Consider the following 16,063-nt stretch of genomic DNA (forward strand, 5'->3'; position numbering starts at 1 on the left):
GGAGATGCGCGCGTGACACGATCATTAATCGCATATCTATCTAAAGCAAATGTTAAAAGCGTCTAGTTTTAATTACAGTCTGTTTATCATAAAAAGGCCCATCAATTTAATCAATTCCCAACATTAAATTTGGAAAAACTTTAGCGAACATTTTTATAGCAATTTCCGCCATAAAAATACAATAAAATGCTTAAATTTAAGTGCTTAATTGACAATAACAACGAAATACTATCAAATCTGGTGGCTGTCTCGTGATATTCGCTTAAGAAACAGCTTAAAGATGCGAAGTTTACATTCATCAAATATAGCGCAGAAGCTTGTACAAATTTTCATAAATCGATTATGAAATTTACATAATTTAAGATTGTAATGAACAACGTTTAACAGTTGAAGGAAAAGACGAGAAGTTGTACAAATTATACATAATCTTTTCTCGAAGTTAAACTAATTATTAAAAATTTGTAGGCTCTTTTCTATATTTATCAAGCTGAATTGATTTATTTGCTGTATTTTGCAGCTCTGAACAGAATCAAATGTAACAAAAAATATTATTATTATTATTATTTTGTTATTATTATTATTATTTTAATTATTATTACTATTATTATGCTTATTATAAATACTATAGGTATATATATATATATATATATACATATATATAATTATAGATATTAATTTTAATTTACATGCTATAATTGAGAAAAAGTCGACCCGCGTGACATTTGAGCGTGTCACGCGCCCATCTCTACACATACAGAGACATATATCAGGCAGCCTCTGTCAGTCAGTCAGTCACTCCGCCAAAGCAGCGGCGCTGGCAACAACAACAACAACAAAAACAATGGTCAACAGCTCCAATTGTTGGTCTTCATCTTTTGCTGCGTCGCCGTTGCAGCTGCAGTCGCCGCTGGCGTCACTGTCAGCATCGTTATTTTTGGAGTCGCGTCAATTAGCGCCGCGTTGCTGAAGTCTGTTTATTTGCATGCAGCAGCAATTGCAGATTTTTCTTTATATAATACACTAACCGCGGTCATTATGAATATGTTATTGAATGTGTAATTTAAGGAGCTATAGAGTTATATATGCCTTGGATCAACATCAATAGCAGCTGAGAATCAGGGCATGTATAAGGATTAACGTCTATAGGCGCTCAGAACCAGGGCTGCTAACCGATAAAAGTGAAAACCACGAATCGAAGTTCTAGGCGAGCCATTAGCTGAATCGAACCAACGACTTTTTTGTTGGGTTTGTTCCGTGAGCCTAGATGCTCTTGAAATTTGCCTTGGATTCAGCTTTTGGCCGGCCTAATGGAATCAATACAGACTCTATTGCAAAACATATTTTTCCTCATTTTGTTAAGATTTCTTTCTTTTTATATGCAGATGCAACAGTAATATAAACTAGTTTGGGCTAAACCTAGGACAGCAATAGCTTTATTTAATATTATTTAAAATAATATTTACACACAATTTTTAGTCTTTAATCTTTAATCTTTTTTGCATTCGATTCCTTCTGTTAGACTTTAAATGCTAACAAAAAATTTAATTCAAATGCAAGCCGTTTTTTATAATGAGAATTATGCTTAAAACAAGTTAGCTTGAATCAAGTCCGAATTTTCTTGATCTACTCTCCGTCTGCCTAGGGTATTACAAGTTCGGCTATTTGATGAACTGCTGTTTTTTCTTGTCTTGAATTTTACGCCTTTGCGCCTTTTTGTGGCACATGTGATGTGATATAAAGCAGAGATGGATCCGAATCGGTTAGCCAAACAAAAAATCATTTTCTGAACTCTTTAATTGCGTTTGGCTACTGCTCCTTGTCGTTGTTGTTGTTGTTGTTGTTGTTGTTGTTGTTGTTGTTGCTGCTGTTGTTGACTGCTTGGCTTTTGCGTTTAATTACTTTGTTTATGGCCAGTAGCGGCAGCAACAATAAAACTTCAATTTATGTGCATGCAGTCGGGCTGGGCACGAGCACTGAATGTTGTTAAATTCCAATGCACAAATTGACAGGCCACCCAGCCACACCGCCCACCCGCTTTCTATATCCCCCCTACCAACCCCGATATGCTGCTTTTGTTATGTAAACAACGCGAAAAGTTTTTATATTTTGTCGACGCTGCAACGCCTTTGCTGCCCCCAGCATTGGGCTCCATGGCACCCAAACTCCTACAATTCGAAATCCGTATGCCAAACTTTCGGGGTAGCAAAAACTTTTCCTTTTCCCTTTTCTTTCTTTCCTTTCGTTTTTTTTTTTTTGTTACGTCCCCGCCCGCTGCACGCAGTCGTACAAATAACTCGACTCAACTCGCTGAATGCTTTGCAATTTCCGCTCTTCTAAATTTGTTGAAAATTTGCGAGGCGAACGCACAATAAGAAAAAAAAACAAACGCCGTAAGAACTTTGCTGCCCAAATTTGCCGACTGTAAGGATGCCCTGGAAATCATCTAGGAAGAATTTTAGCAGTTGCTCTAAAACTGTGAGTTCAAAACGGTAGAAGCTATAGCTTTGATAAATTTAAAGGTTCGCACATTTATGATTAACCATACTAAAGAGAAAAAAACAATTGCGCCAGTAACCCCCAAACTTTAGCTCAGACTTATGGCTTTCAAACTGTGACATGGGTAGTGGGCGTTAAATCCCTTTAGGATATCTCTAGCTAATCAATTAATAAAATTGGGGTGACTCTTAAACTGTACTGCTAAGACTGTGACTTTCAAAATGTATGAGAAACAATTTTGGCTATGTTCTAAATAGACATATATAATACATCTGCAATTTTTGAAGGTCAGTTAACCATCACCAATATACCCTTCTAACCTTCTTCTAACAGTGTATCGAAAAGGAGCCGTGAGCTGTCGTTTTGTCGGTTTGACAAGGGAAAAGCTAAGTTTTGTTTGGCAAAAAAAGTTTTATGCAAACACAACACAAGTTCATCTGGCCTCCCCTCCCGGCCTACCGGCTTCTCGGCCCTCGTGCGCTCAGCAAACTGGCTGCCCAACCTTGCGTAATATTTTAATAAATTTTTGTCACCGGTCCCCGGTACAACAATGGCCTACCGTTAGCCTTTGTCCAATTGCCAGGTTCTGTTCTGGACTCTAAAGCGCCTGCGTCGCAATTAGAGAAGTGCGTGGAACCTGCGTGACGTCAGCTTTTCGGATCTCTCAATCAGAAATTGGGCTAAACGAATGCGCACTTTCAATGAGTTTCCTTTCGCTCTGAAACACTTTGAAAGTGGATTTATTGGGTAGACTGATTTTGTGCAAATGCTTGAGATATATTTGTATAGATATATGTGCTTAATGAACACGCCAAACTGAGTCAATTTGTCGCGTTTGTCAGGCGTAAATCTCGGCTATTATAAGAGCTAGAGCATTTGAATTTGTTTATCGACATGGCTTTTGTATTATCTTAAACGATTTCCAAAAATATTGATAAATATCGATTATGAGACATGGCTTCATAAGCATAACTCGAATAGAGCTAGATAAAGAATTATTTACATTTGTATACCTCCTCCAAAAACTTTCACCTGAATTGAAACAAATCCAGAGCCCTGCGCCTTGGAATGCACACACCTTAAGGCGTCTTTTTAAGGCCCTGAAAATTCAATAAAGATCGGACTATAAGCACCGAAGTTATGCCAGAATGCATTTGCCGTAGTGTGGAGCTTAGAGAAGAAGAAGCACTGGCAGCTCGTCGATGGGCTCAGGGTAACTTCGGGTGGATCTTACAGAACTAAAGCAAAGTTGTTTCCACTTGATGTTTGCAGCTCGACGCAATTTCCATGTCAAAGCTGATTTTCTAACTGATTTCATGTCCACACTCACACACACACACACACACACACACAAACACAGGCATAGAGAGCAAATTTCTAGTTTCAATCATGTTGCCGGCCGCCTTCGAATGGCGTGTGTGTCCTGGTGGTGGCGGTGACGGCGGCGCCACTGATGTGGTAATAAACACCCCTTGTGCAGTCTAATGGACCGTAATTAACTCGTGCGCCAACTGCGGCAGCGCTGTCACAGACACAGCCACAGTCACAGCCAACGCCAGCTGCAAAAGCAGCAGCGTTGCGACGTCGTGTGGTCGTTCTACAAGCGATGAATAATAATTTCACCAGGACAACAACCACAGCACACAGCTTTGGCACAGTGGACAATAATGGCAGTTAAATGGCCAAAACAATTCGTTGGCCAATCCAATTTGCATATTACAAACATATAGGCCATATGTTGAATGTGCTTTATATAGTGGTTGCCCATAATCCTGTCCAGATTGCGTCAAAGTAATTGCGTTTGCCCAAGATAAGTGTCGGCATATCAAGTAACAGTTAGGCTTGGATAATATATGCATGTCAGATAAACTATGAATAATATATTTATTAAGCTGAAAATGAGCCAAAAAAAAAAAAAAAATAGACTGCCTTTAAGATGGTATTATTTGATATATCTTATAGCTAAAATATGTTCATACTCTTGAGCGTACGCACAGATAGATAGTGCAAGCGGCGACTCTTTGATCTTCATCCATAGCATTTCCAAGCGAGTTCAAAAGTAGAACAAAGCAACTCTAGAAAAAAAAATTCCGCCCTAGGCTACGCCTAGAGCCAATTTTAGTACTGATATCTTGCAAAAAATTCCTAGAAATTCAACAATAGGAAAATATGCGGCAGCTATTTGATAGCTTAACTTATTTTTTTTTTTTATATTTTGCCTTTAAGCAATCCACTCGAACTATAGCTATTTATTTAAAACAATAGAAAATATAAAATAATTTAATTATACAAAGTATTGCATTTGATAATAAATAATACAATTATAATTATAATAAACAAATATAATTATGATAAATAATAGTTTTATATATATGTTATACAACATTTTTTCTTCAATATCTAACCTATGTTTTATTTATTTTATATCTTTCAGATACTTCTATTATCGCAACAGCTACCGATAGTTTTTGATAAACAAGTTGTAAGTTTATTATAACTAATACATATTTTATCATATTTATAAAGTAGATTTTATAGAAATATTCAACCCAATACGTATTTAACCATATAAAATATAAATTATATAAAATATGCGATATATTATATATGACATATAATCATACTACAATATTATTATAATAAATAATTGATAATAAGACAAATAAATTATATAATATATAATATATAATATATATAATACTAAAAAGCAACTTTTAAATCAATATTATAATATAATTGATATGGGAAAATTGTTATATTTTTGGTATTTTTGGTCTATTTGTTTGTTTCTTTTTTTAATGCAAACTTCTTAAATTGCTCAAAAATTAAAATAATAATTTGAGAAATGTATGCATTAATGTTCGACACATCGATAACAACTTGTAAATGCAATTATAAGCCGTTTCTTTTTCGATATTCGATAAGTCGATAACAGTTTACAAAGCATTATAAGCCAAGGATTTCAAACATATAACATTAAAATGTATTTACTGTTTCATATTTCATATCGATCTATTAGGTATATATATATATATATATATATATATATATATATATATATATATATATATATATATATATAATAGATCGATGAATATAGATTTAAATGAAACAAATTTAGCCAAATTAGCCATTGATTTTTTGCCATTGTGCTTGTTGCTGCTGTTGCTGTTGGCAGGGTGTTGCTGCTGCTGTAGTTGCTGTTGCTGCTGTTGCTGTTGTTTGCGTGACGGATATTGCCTTGTCACTTGCATGTACGAGAAATGTTAAAACGTGGAGCGGGTTGGACTGTTGCCTGCCTGCCTGCTGCCTGCCTGCTGCCTGCCTTCGTTTTTATTTTATTCAACTTTATGCCAGGCAAACCGCTGGCCAAGCAATGGGCAAACCGACTAACCACAGCGCGCCAATCAACGGGACAGAGTTATCCAACAAAGTCGGCAATAGCAACAACAAGGAATCTGTTGTTATACCGTTCGAAAGTTGTGCTAAAATTTAATTAATTTTGCAATTTGGCTAGTCAAGCAACGGCAACAGCAGCAATAGCAGCAATGGAAGCAACAACAACACCTACAACAGTAGCAACAATAACAGCACCAACAACAGCAGCAACAATAACAACAACAACCATATTGACAGCAGCAACAACAGCAGCTAGCGACATTTTCTATCTGCTATCGAAAAATTATGATGATTACCATAATTGCCACTAAGCACGGGCGTAGCCAAATGTAAGGCGATTTAGCTGGCGACTATTATAAATACAAATTTAATGAGCGTAACATATGCAACAGCAGCAGCAACAGCAGCAGCAGCGACTGGACTTTAATGCGATTACATGGCAGCGGCACATTTGTCATTTAGTTGGGGTCCATTCGGGTGGTTGTGCGGCTGTGTGTTCGTGTGTGTGTGTGTGTGTGTGTGTGTGTGGCAGCTTAAACAAATCAAGTCAAATTACTGCAATGCTAAAGAAGAATCTGTAGCAGTCAGCCAACTGGCAACTGTCGACCGACGACCGGCAACTGCGGCGACTCTTGTACCAGCCACAGTGCGCATCCGTAAGATACATTTTGCTGCAGGCAGACAATTGCATGGCCATCGTGCATAACTTTAACTTTATTTGTTGCCCTCTCGCTTGCACAGTGTGGCATGCGGGCCACTGCAGCAGTAGCTGCCACAGCAGCAGCAGAAGCAGCAGCAGCCGTTGCTCATTAAGTGCCACTCTACGACAGTTGTCGCTAATGCCGCTGGCATGCTAACCCCTCTTCCTCGCACGCCCCTGTCACGCCGGCGGGGTCGTCGTCACGGGCCAAGCTGGGGTTACACACAGTCAACGTAAATTTGCAAATATTTGCTGAAATCAGACGACGACAAATGCAGCAGCAACAGCAGCAGCAACAGCAGCGGCAGCGGCAGTTGCATGTGCAGCAGCCAGCTGTGGCAAAGTCTTAGGGGGGGAAGGGGGTTAGTTAGCGGGGTTAGGGGGTTGCCAGTCCGCATAGGCACGCCTGGCATGGCAGTTGAGTTTGTTGTTGGCTTTTTTATTTCGGACCGCCCCGCATAGCGAGGTTTTTGGCGTCCGAGCTGCAGCCAACAGCTAACTGCGGCTAAAACGAGTGTTAGTTGAATGTACTACAGTGAAGAGTCGAGAAGTGGACTAAGAGCTGCCGAGCTGCACCCAAAGGGGCTTAGGCTAACACACTCACAGCCCTGCAACTGCATATAGATTAAACACTCGAGCGACAAACGGAAAGGAAACTGCACAAGATTTCCAGAGTGAATTAAACTAAAGCTTTAGTTCTTGCAGCACGCTTAACGAACTTAAGAGCAGCAACAACAAATTGTATTTGCCAGATATATATACGAAATATATATATATATATATATATGAAATATATATGTTGCCAAAGTGCGCGCATTAACTCAGCTGTGAAATGGGTGAAAAGGTTTCAGCTCAACTGAGTGTGAATATTAAAAGTGGGGCTAAGAAATTCTGAATGATTTTTTTTTAAATTGGTTTTTTACCTCTTCTTAATTGGTTAAAGAAATTCGCTGGGTTGAATAAAAATAATAAATTGAAAAATTTATTTAAAACAGGGAAAAGCGTATTTTTTATTACGTATAATAATCTTTTAACTTTCCAAGAAAAGTGTCAATTAATAAGCTTTAAAGGAAATATAAAATTGAAAAGATTAGCACTGAAAAATGCTTTATATAAGCTTTAACTTTATATATATGAACACTGTGCGCATTCTTCAGACAAATTTAATTAAATTAAGCTAAATATTGAATTTAAGTCTGAAATACAATTTTGCCTCAATTTTGCCGCTTTAACTTTCTTAATGTAGTTTACAGTTTCCGCAATCTTCAATTAAATTAAATTAAATTAAGTTAAATATTGAATCTGTCAACTATTTTTTTTTTCCTATTTCGACGAACGTCTGTTATGAATAATTATCAGACAATTTCCCGACAATATTGATATAAGTTTTCCTTTCCACAATCTTCAGTTAAATGAACAATCCTTTAAGTCATATATTGAATTTAAGCCGGAAATACTTGTGAACTATTTTTTAAGTCCTACGTCTGCAACAAATAATCATCGGGTATTTACCATTTATTGTAACTTCGGTACCGTTTACAAACCATAATTAACTGTCTTCGGTGGAACCCAACTCTAAAGTGTCTTCCTTTTGATGGTTGCGTGTGTGAACCAAAGAAAAGGCCTTTCTATAGAAATACTTGTACAATAACCAAATGGGCAGGAATATTCTTTAATAAGCATGCATTGTGTGTTACCTGTATGACCCACTTGCTGTATGAGTCTCGGCATGAGTCATATAGATATATATATATATATACATGTGCTCATAAGTATCGTGTAATTTGTATTTTAAACGCAACAAACCATAATTTAAAATGTGAGGGTAACTCAAAGTTCTGAAATGTGGAGGTCTCTTCACAGTGGTGCGTGCAGTTTATCAAAGGACCGATTGCCCAGATATGTCTGGGTTCGGGGCAATGAAAATGAATTACATGACGGCGGCAAATGCGGCAGCGGCAGCAACCTGCAGAGTTTGCGGCAGTTGTTAAAAATTATTATTAAGTATTTGTCGTGCTGACGCTGTCTGAAACAAAGGCCAAGCTTTTAAATATTTAATAAGTACACAAACAGAGCCCAAAGGAGAAGTCAGTTTGAGAGCCATACCTATATATTTATATATATATACATATGTATATTGAGCATGACTGTTGTTGAGTCACGTCAATTGGGCTTTGGACTGACTGACGGGCTGACTGACTGGGCGTCCCGCTGCGGCGCTGGAAGTGGAATCAATACCCAGGCTCTGGCTCTGGCACGGGCTCGGGCTCGGGCTCTGACTGCCCGCCGTGTATGTACTTGTAAGGATACACACACGCACACATAAAGACGCACACTTGTGCGCCCACTAACGGTGACAATAAATGAGTAAAAATGACTTTCAACGAAACGAAAATCGACGCCCCGGCGGACAGAGAATCTGTCATCAACACGCACTCGACTGTGAGGGGACCCTTGTGAAAGCCATGAAATTTGATACCAATGCGTAGAGGACCATCCAACAACAGCAGCAGCAACACCACCAACAGCAACAACAACAACAGCAACAAAAGCTACAACAGAGACAAGATAAAGTGCTCTAGTCAAGAGTGCTTGACTAGTAGATGCCCTGTACCTGACTGAAGTGCAAGGGAGTTGCAAAAAAGTTACTATTCAAAAATGTTTTTTACCAGCTCTACAAATTACCAAGATATGCATTTAAAATCTCGGAAAATACCCCATTATCGAATATAAATAGTTATCGAATATCTAAATCTGAGCTGCATTTAATATTCGTTTACCCAACTATGAGTACAACATTGTCGAGTTCTATTCAAAGAATACATTTGTATCGAATGGCAGCAGTTATCAAGTATATAAAGTATATCAAGTATTATCAAGTAGAACCTATAAATGATATTGAATGTGACTAGCTTTTAGATTGCCTGATAGTCGCTAATGGCTATTAATCGATTTTAAAAATGGTTTATCGATAAGTTATCGATAATTTGACATAAGCATTTCATGTGCAAAGAGTATGCTCGATTCCAAAATTAAGAACTTCACAACATCTCAAGCAGTCTCATCAACCTGATCATAAATATACTCCATAAAGTCGATATCTCTTCCCCACTCCACTTTCATAAGCTCTTTGATTCCACTTTTAACAGGGTATAAAACCTGACAACAGCAGTTTGATAGCATGACAATCGCATCCGAAGCTATTCGAAAATTTCAATACTTTTGTGTTCTTTTTTTAGTGGAGCTTATTTGAGAACTAAAAGTATTTACACATTTTTCAACTCTCCTCATAATATTGAAATATTAAAGTTATAGCTGCCAATATTTTGAACTGAGCTGCCGCATCGATCGATAAATAAATTTATTGCAAAATGTTGCACATGTTGCGAGGGTGGTTTCATGGGTTTTATTTATGAAGTTGGTTTTGGGCGGGGGTGGGGCTGTCATTAAATTAATAGAGGGGGGCGACATTTTTATTATTTGTTTTCGAACATGGCAAATGGCTAAATGTATTTTTATTATTAGACCACAATGTTTAATAGCCTAGATATATTGGCCTTCGAGTGGGCCACACAAACGCACAAACTTTGGCACTTATTAAACATGTTTCTCGCAAGACAAAATAATAAACTAGCTGGCAATATGAAGGGGGAGTGTTTGTTTAATATATAATAGCATTAATGGGCATAATCAAACTTGACTTTTTATGGTACACAATGTTATTAACTCGAGCCTTGTCATTTGATTTTCTGTGTGCCTTAATACTTTGCCAAAGTGAAGCTCTTCGATCAACTTTAAGCTTATGGAAATATTCAATTTTCTATTTCCCAAATTGTTACAAAATGTATTGAGGTTACGTTTGGTTTTTAGCTTCATAATATTTAAAGTTTATGGCATTGCGTAAAACTGTTCAACACATGATTTTGTAGAATTGAATTGCATTTGTTGCTAAGAAGTATTTTGATTTATGAACATGCTCGTTTAATATGGATTGGTGCTCCAAATTCCTTTAATTACAAATCGTTCCAATTTTGTGTTTTTTTTTTTCCTCCAAAATTTATGATAATAAAGTGGATCAATTTATTTTGCCTTAAGAAATTTTGTTCGCTCTTTCTTTCACACTTACACTCTGTCTCGCCTTTAATTTAGTCAGTTTCTTGTTAATTAAAGACATTTTTTGGAATATTCAATACTTTAAAGAAAGAGAAAAGTTTTTTTTTTATTTTTACAAATGGGTATAAAATGGTTGAGCTTTATCATTAGGCATGCTTCTATTTCTGTTTCTATTTTCTATTTATTACTTTAACTTTTTCTGTCTTTCGTAATCGTTAGCTTTTTGAGCCTATCTCTGATTATTTATCTATCTCTATTTGTATCTCTCCATCCCTTTCATTTTCCATATCGTTCCTTTTTATGTTTTGAGTTTTTTTCTGTCTATCTTCTTTTTGTCTTAGATTTTCTCTCTCTCTCTCTTTTTTATCTTTCTTTCCCATTCTCTTCTCTATCTCTCTCTCTCTCTCTCTCTCTTTTTTTTTTCTCTCTCTCTCTCTCTCTCTCTCTCTCTCTCTCTATCTCTGTCTCTTTATTTCTTTTCCTCTCTCGCTTTCTTTGTATATTTTCCTCTCCCTCTTTTTTATGCCTCTCTGTTTTTTCTCTCTCTCTCTCTGCCTCTCTTTATCTTTCTTTGTTTGTTTTCCCCTTTCTCTTTCTTTATCTCGTTTTCTCTCTCTTTTTCTTTATTTCCTTTCTCTCTCTCTCTCTCTCTCTCGCTCTCTATTTCCCTAAGTCTCTATATTTGTTTCTTTAAGTGTCTCTATCTATCTTGGAGCTCATTTCTCATTTCTCTTTTTCCTTATCTCTTTTTCCCTTTCCTTTCTTCTCCCACTCTCTATCTCATATTCTTCTATTTGGGGTTAGTTTTAGATCGAAATCTCGTAACTTTTATTTTTATTTCGACTTGAAATATTTCAGCACCTAGAACTATCTGAACTTCTTCATTTATGGTAGTTTGCACCAGTTGCTGTTGCTCTCTTGCCGCAGCCTTTTTTGACTCTTGTGGCGACTCTCGTGCTAGGAAAATGTACTACCTGCCGCACTAATCCCTGTGACGCATGCAGCAGAGAGTTGCGCCTGAGACTGTGCCTGGCAAGCGTATGCAGGGTTTGTATGTGTTGTTCTTGTTGTTGTTGCTGCTTTTGCTGTTGTTGTTGTTGTTGTTCTATGTAGCCGAATTCCCTGTAGCGGGTAAGAAGACAATGCCCGGGCATTCAGGCGAAACTACCTGACCCCGTAAACCCCGACGAAAACAAAGCGACTCTCAACTGCGATGCATTGCACCTGGTGCTGCGCCACGGATGGGATTGCGCTTGGGTTTCGGTTTTGGGTTTTGAGACTGGAACGCGGCGCGGAGCGCTGATGTAAGGCCTAGTCTAAGTTCGTTGTTTTTTTTTTATTTCTTTGTTTTTTTTTTATGCATTTGTGAAATAGCACGAAACATTTTATAGCCTAACATGGAAATTCGGGTTTATGTTTGGCTTATTTTTTCAAGCTCGCGCCCCAGCTGATGCCATAACCCCGAATACAAACAAAGCTGTGAGCAGAAGAAGATAACTTAAATAGTTTAAAGCTTTTTTTTTTTTGGATGATGAACCCACACACAAATTGAGATAAGCACATGCCACTTGAGGCGCCATTGTAATAATAAATCCAAATCAAGTCTAAATCAAATAGAGCAGCATAATCTGCCATAATACTCCAACGCAGACGCTGCGTCCCCTCTATCCCCCCACCCCTCAGCTGGTCTACTACTAATTTTGAGGTGCGAGCGGCACTTGATCGCCCATCGTCAGCGTCACTTGTGTTGATCAAGAAACGAAAACTGAATATGAAATTATAAATGGAAATGAAAATGAAAATGAATGTGTGGCTGTTGGCATAAATTGAATTTGATTGTGTTCAAGTAGTCAGTCAACTTGTCTCGCTCACTGTCTGATGCTGTATCTAATGTAAATCGTAACGATATGCACAGTGTGACAGTGCACTAGTTTTAAGATTCACTTCTGAAAAACCCCCAGAAAAGAAAAGTCGACGGTTCGAAGCAATGCCTCGCATTTAGGTTTCATGCTTAAAGCTGGCTTCGATTCAAACCTTGCGTTGTCATATCTTTTCAATGTTGGAATTTGGGTTTGAACCAATTCGGACTTGCTCACAACTTTTATTATCATTTTCCAAGTTCTTAAATGCCTTTTGTAACAATCTCTTTACTTTATGAACTGGAAAATGGGCACAGATAAATTATTATTTAATTTTAATATTCATTTTAAATTTAATTTTCTTAATAAAAAAACTATTAAAAATTTAATGATTTGTTGGTATCTTAACGATTCATAATATGTTCTGGGCTTAGCTTATATATTGTTCTTCTTACTCTCAATAAGAACACGAGTTTATTATATATTTTTAAAATAATTAATTATTTATTTATTTATTAATGGTCGGCAAAGTGTCAACTCAAGTATTTAATACATAAGATATAAAAGACATATACATTAATATTTAAAAGCCTCAAAAGAAAACACAAATGTTTTTATTTACAAAAGAATAACTTATTAATTTTATAAATATTTTAAATTATATTTTCCATTGTTTAAATTTTCATTTTAATAATTTAAATATTCTGAGATTCAGTCTTAAAATTTAGAAAAAACATTTAAGAGCATCTTTTCCATTTCCGTTCCACTGTGCGCAGCCTTGTATTCAAATTCAGTTCTCAAAAAAAAAAACAGCTGCTACACTTCATTACCATAAGGTTTGCATCCAAAGGGCAGACCTTGTAGCACATATGTGTGTGTGTGTATAGTATGTAAAGCACTCATATCCTCGCAATGCCTCGACCCGCACACCCTCACATGCAATTTGATGTGTTATTATGCCTTTGTTGCTTATCAAACTGAAAATTCAAATTCAACTAGCGGCAGCACATTGTTTACAACGCCCCCACCTAAGGCAACAACTACAATAACAACAAAGAGACAACACACAAACACTTGAAGAGCTGCAAAAGTGACACTTCTAAGAGATTAAAGTGACATGTAGTGTCTGGAGCTGAAGCTGGACCTGGACCTGGAAGCCAGAGCTGCCGGAGCTGCCAGAGCCGTAGAAAGTTGAGCGGCATGAAATGGAATTATTTGTTGTTGTGCCTGTGTGTGTATGAGTGTGTTTGTGTGTGCTATGCATAGATTAATAAATTATAAGCCTGTTTGGCTTTGTCGAGACCTTTGCGCTTTCTTTCTTTTCACCCGGCGTCTCCTGTGGGACACTCGCAGCTCCGACTCCGATTCCGACTCCGACTGTGTGAATGTGGAGCAATTAATGTACGTGTTTTGTCATTTCATGCCACGACACAGTCTGTGGATTGTGCAACATATATAAAAACACACACACACACATATATGTGACAGTATTTTATGCACATAATTAAGCCGGTGTATCCGTAAAAGTATGCGACACTTCCGGCTAAAGATGGGCTTACAAAAACAAAACAACAAAAAAAAACCCCCCGAGACTTGGAGTCTCCGCCTAAGTCAGTCTGCTGCTGCTCCATTCAGTCTCCAACTCTGAGCTGACATTGCCCTAATACAATTCATTGAGCGCTGACCACGCTTCATGCTGCAAAAGGGGTTCTTTTTTCCTTTCCCTTTTGTGCGGCATTTGTAATGCTAACTGGCAATGCGACTGCAGGAGCTGCGGGGGAGCGCTGTCACAGTGAAAGAGTCTGCGGAAATGCCAGAGCACGAGTGAAAAAATGCAGCTGGACATGGTACATGGACCAGATGAATTAGATATAATATTAAGCGCAAATGGAAGGCCTCTAATTAGTCCCCAGTCTTGACATACTTGGCAGCCAAGCCAGCCAGTATGCCATGCAGTAGCCATCGCATCAATCTCTTTGATAAGTATTTTATCAAATTGGCCTGAATATGACTTACAGCTTAGGGGAAAACTTGAACAGTTATTGGAGATTCACCCAAAAGTTGTCTTGATCACATTGATCATAATGCTCGGCTATAGTTCCAATTGAGTTCTTTCTTTTATTAGTTATCAACTGATGATAGATATATTGATAAATAGATAGATAGATAAATATATAAATAGATATATTGATAGAAAGATAGATAGATATGTATATAGAAAAATATATGGATATATAGATTGATAGAGATTCAATCTATCTTATGAAGACGTATTAGTTATAAACAATAACAAATGTTTTTATCCTAAATTACAAGCAAGGCACTTTGATAAGATTAAAACAAGTTTTATATACATACGTCTTTTTAACGGTATTATATGAATTTTTTATTTATTTTTATATTATGAGGACAACAATCTTAAGAAGATACATAGTTTATCCAAAGATCTAATTTAAATCCAACATGACATTCCGTTTTGCGGTCTTTAAGTTGAAACAATACTTAAATCAATAGATTTGTTTAAATTTTAATTTCTGTATACTTAAATCTTCATTCATAAATGAATAATCCGAAATTACAAAAAAGAGATTGTAATTGAAAAATGTTTTTTTTTAATAGATTCGAGCCAGCTAAATAAATATTTAGATATGGAAAAGTCGATGAAAAAAATAAGTATTAAGGATTAATTTATATATGTTTTATAACAAACAGTATATACTTTTTATTTATTTATATTTCACTAGAACAACACTTTTTTGTCGTTTATCTAAAGATAAAACTTAACGCCTTAAAGAAGACAAATATGAGAGAAAATCTACAAATTATTTTTTTTTGTAAAGAAATAATTATAATTTTCTATTTAAAAAAAATTCTTTGCAGTGTTAGTTTTAAAAGTGTTATAATAACATTTACTTATAATAATGGAAACTGGAGAAATAAAGAATTTCTTGAAAAATTCATTTCGAAATTCCTAGTGCTATAAGTACCTATCACATTTCTTTCATATTTTGAAATATTTCTCAAGTATTTAGGAGAACGGCAGTTTCTTGTTAGCTTTATAAATTTTTAGACAATTGTGCACTTCTCTCTTGCCCTCGTCTTGACAGTCCCATTGACTGGGCTTTGTTACTGCTCAGATGCAGTTGGGAATCAAATATACATTATGATTATATTGTGAATGCACTTGAAAAAAGCCCGGAAGAGCTGCTGTTTTCTATCAAATGGCTGAAGTGTTTTTTACTTCTGAAGTTATTTTACAATATTTATTTATTTGATTAATTTAAGTTCAAATAAATTCAAGTTTGTTGTAGGTTGTTTCATATTTGATGGACATTATTTGCTATCTTGTTTTATTGTTCAATATTTAACTAAAGCTTGCACCATTTGTTTTTGTTTTTTATTTGTTTTATTAGAAACTTCAAAGCCAATAAATCTAGCTATGATTGATATTTCTATAGCACATTAAGATAGGCGTTGGGTCTGTCGTCTGGCCTTT

General features: G+C 36.4%; 1 long non-coding RNA gene across 1 annotated transcript in view; it reads left to right on the plus strand.

Annotated features, from left to right (window-relative positions):
* The window catches only part of LOC115767470, a 43,404-nt gene that overhangs the window by 22,626 nt on the left and 4,715 nt on the right, over positions 1-16,063 (plus strand). Inside the window, exon 2 of the long non-coding RNA XR_004018381.1 lies at positions 4,931-4,978. This is a non-coding gene — a long non-coding RNA (uncharacterized LOC115767470). The remainder of the gene's footprint in view (positions 1-4,930; positions 4,979-16,063) is intronic.

This window comes from Drosophila novamexicana, unplaced genomic scaffold (assembly GCF_003285875.2).
Source record: "Drosophila novamexicana strain 15010-1031.04,08,12 unplaced genomic scaffold, DnovRS2.1 tig00001395-arrow-arrow-pilon, whole genome shotgun sequence".
Taxonomy (NCBI): domain Eukaryota; kingdom Metazoa; phylum Arthropoda; class Insecta; order Diptera; family Drosophilidae; genus Drosophila; species Drosophila novamexicana.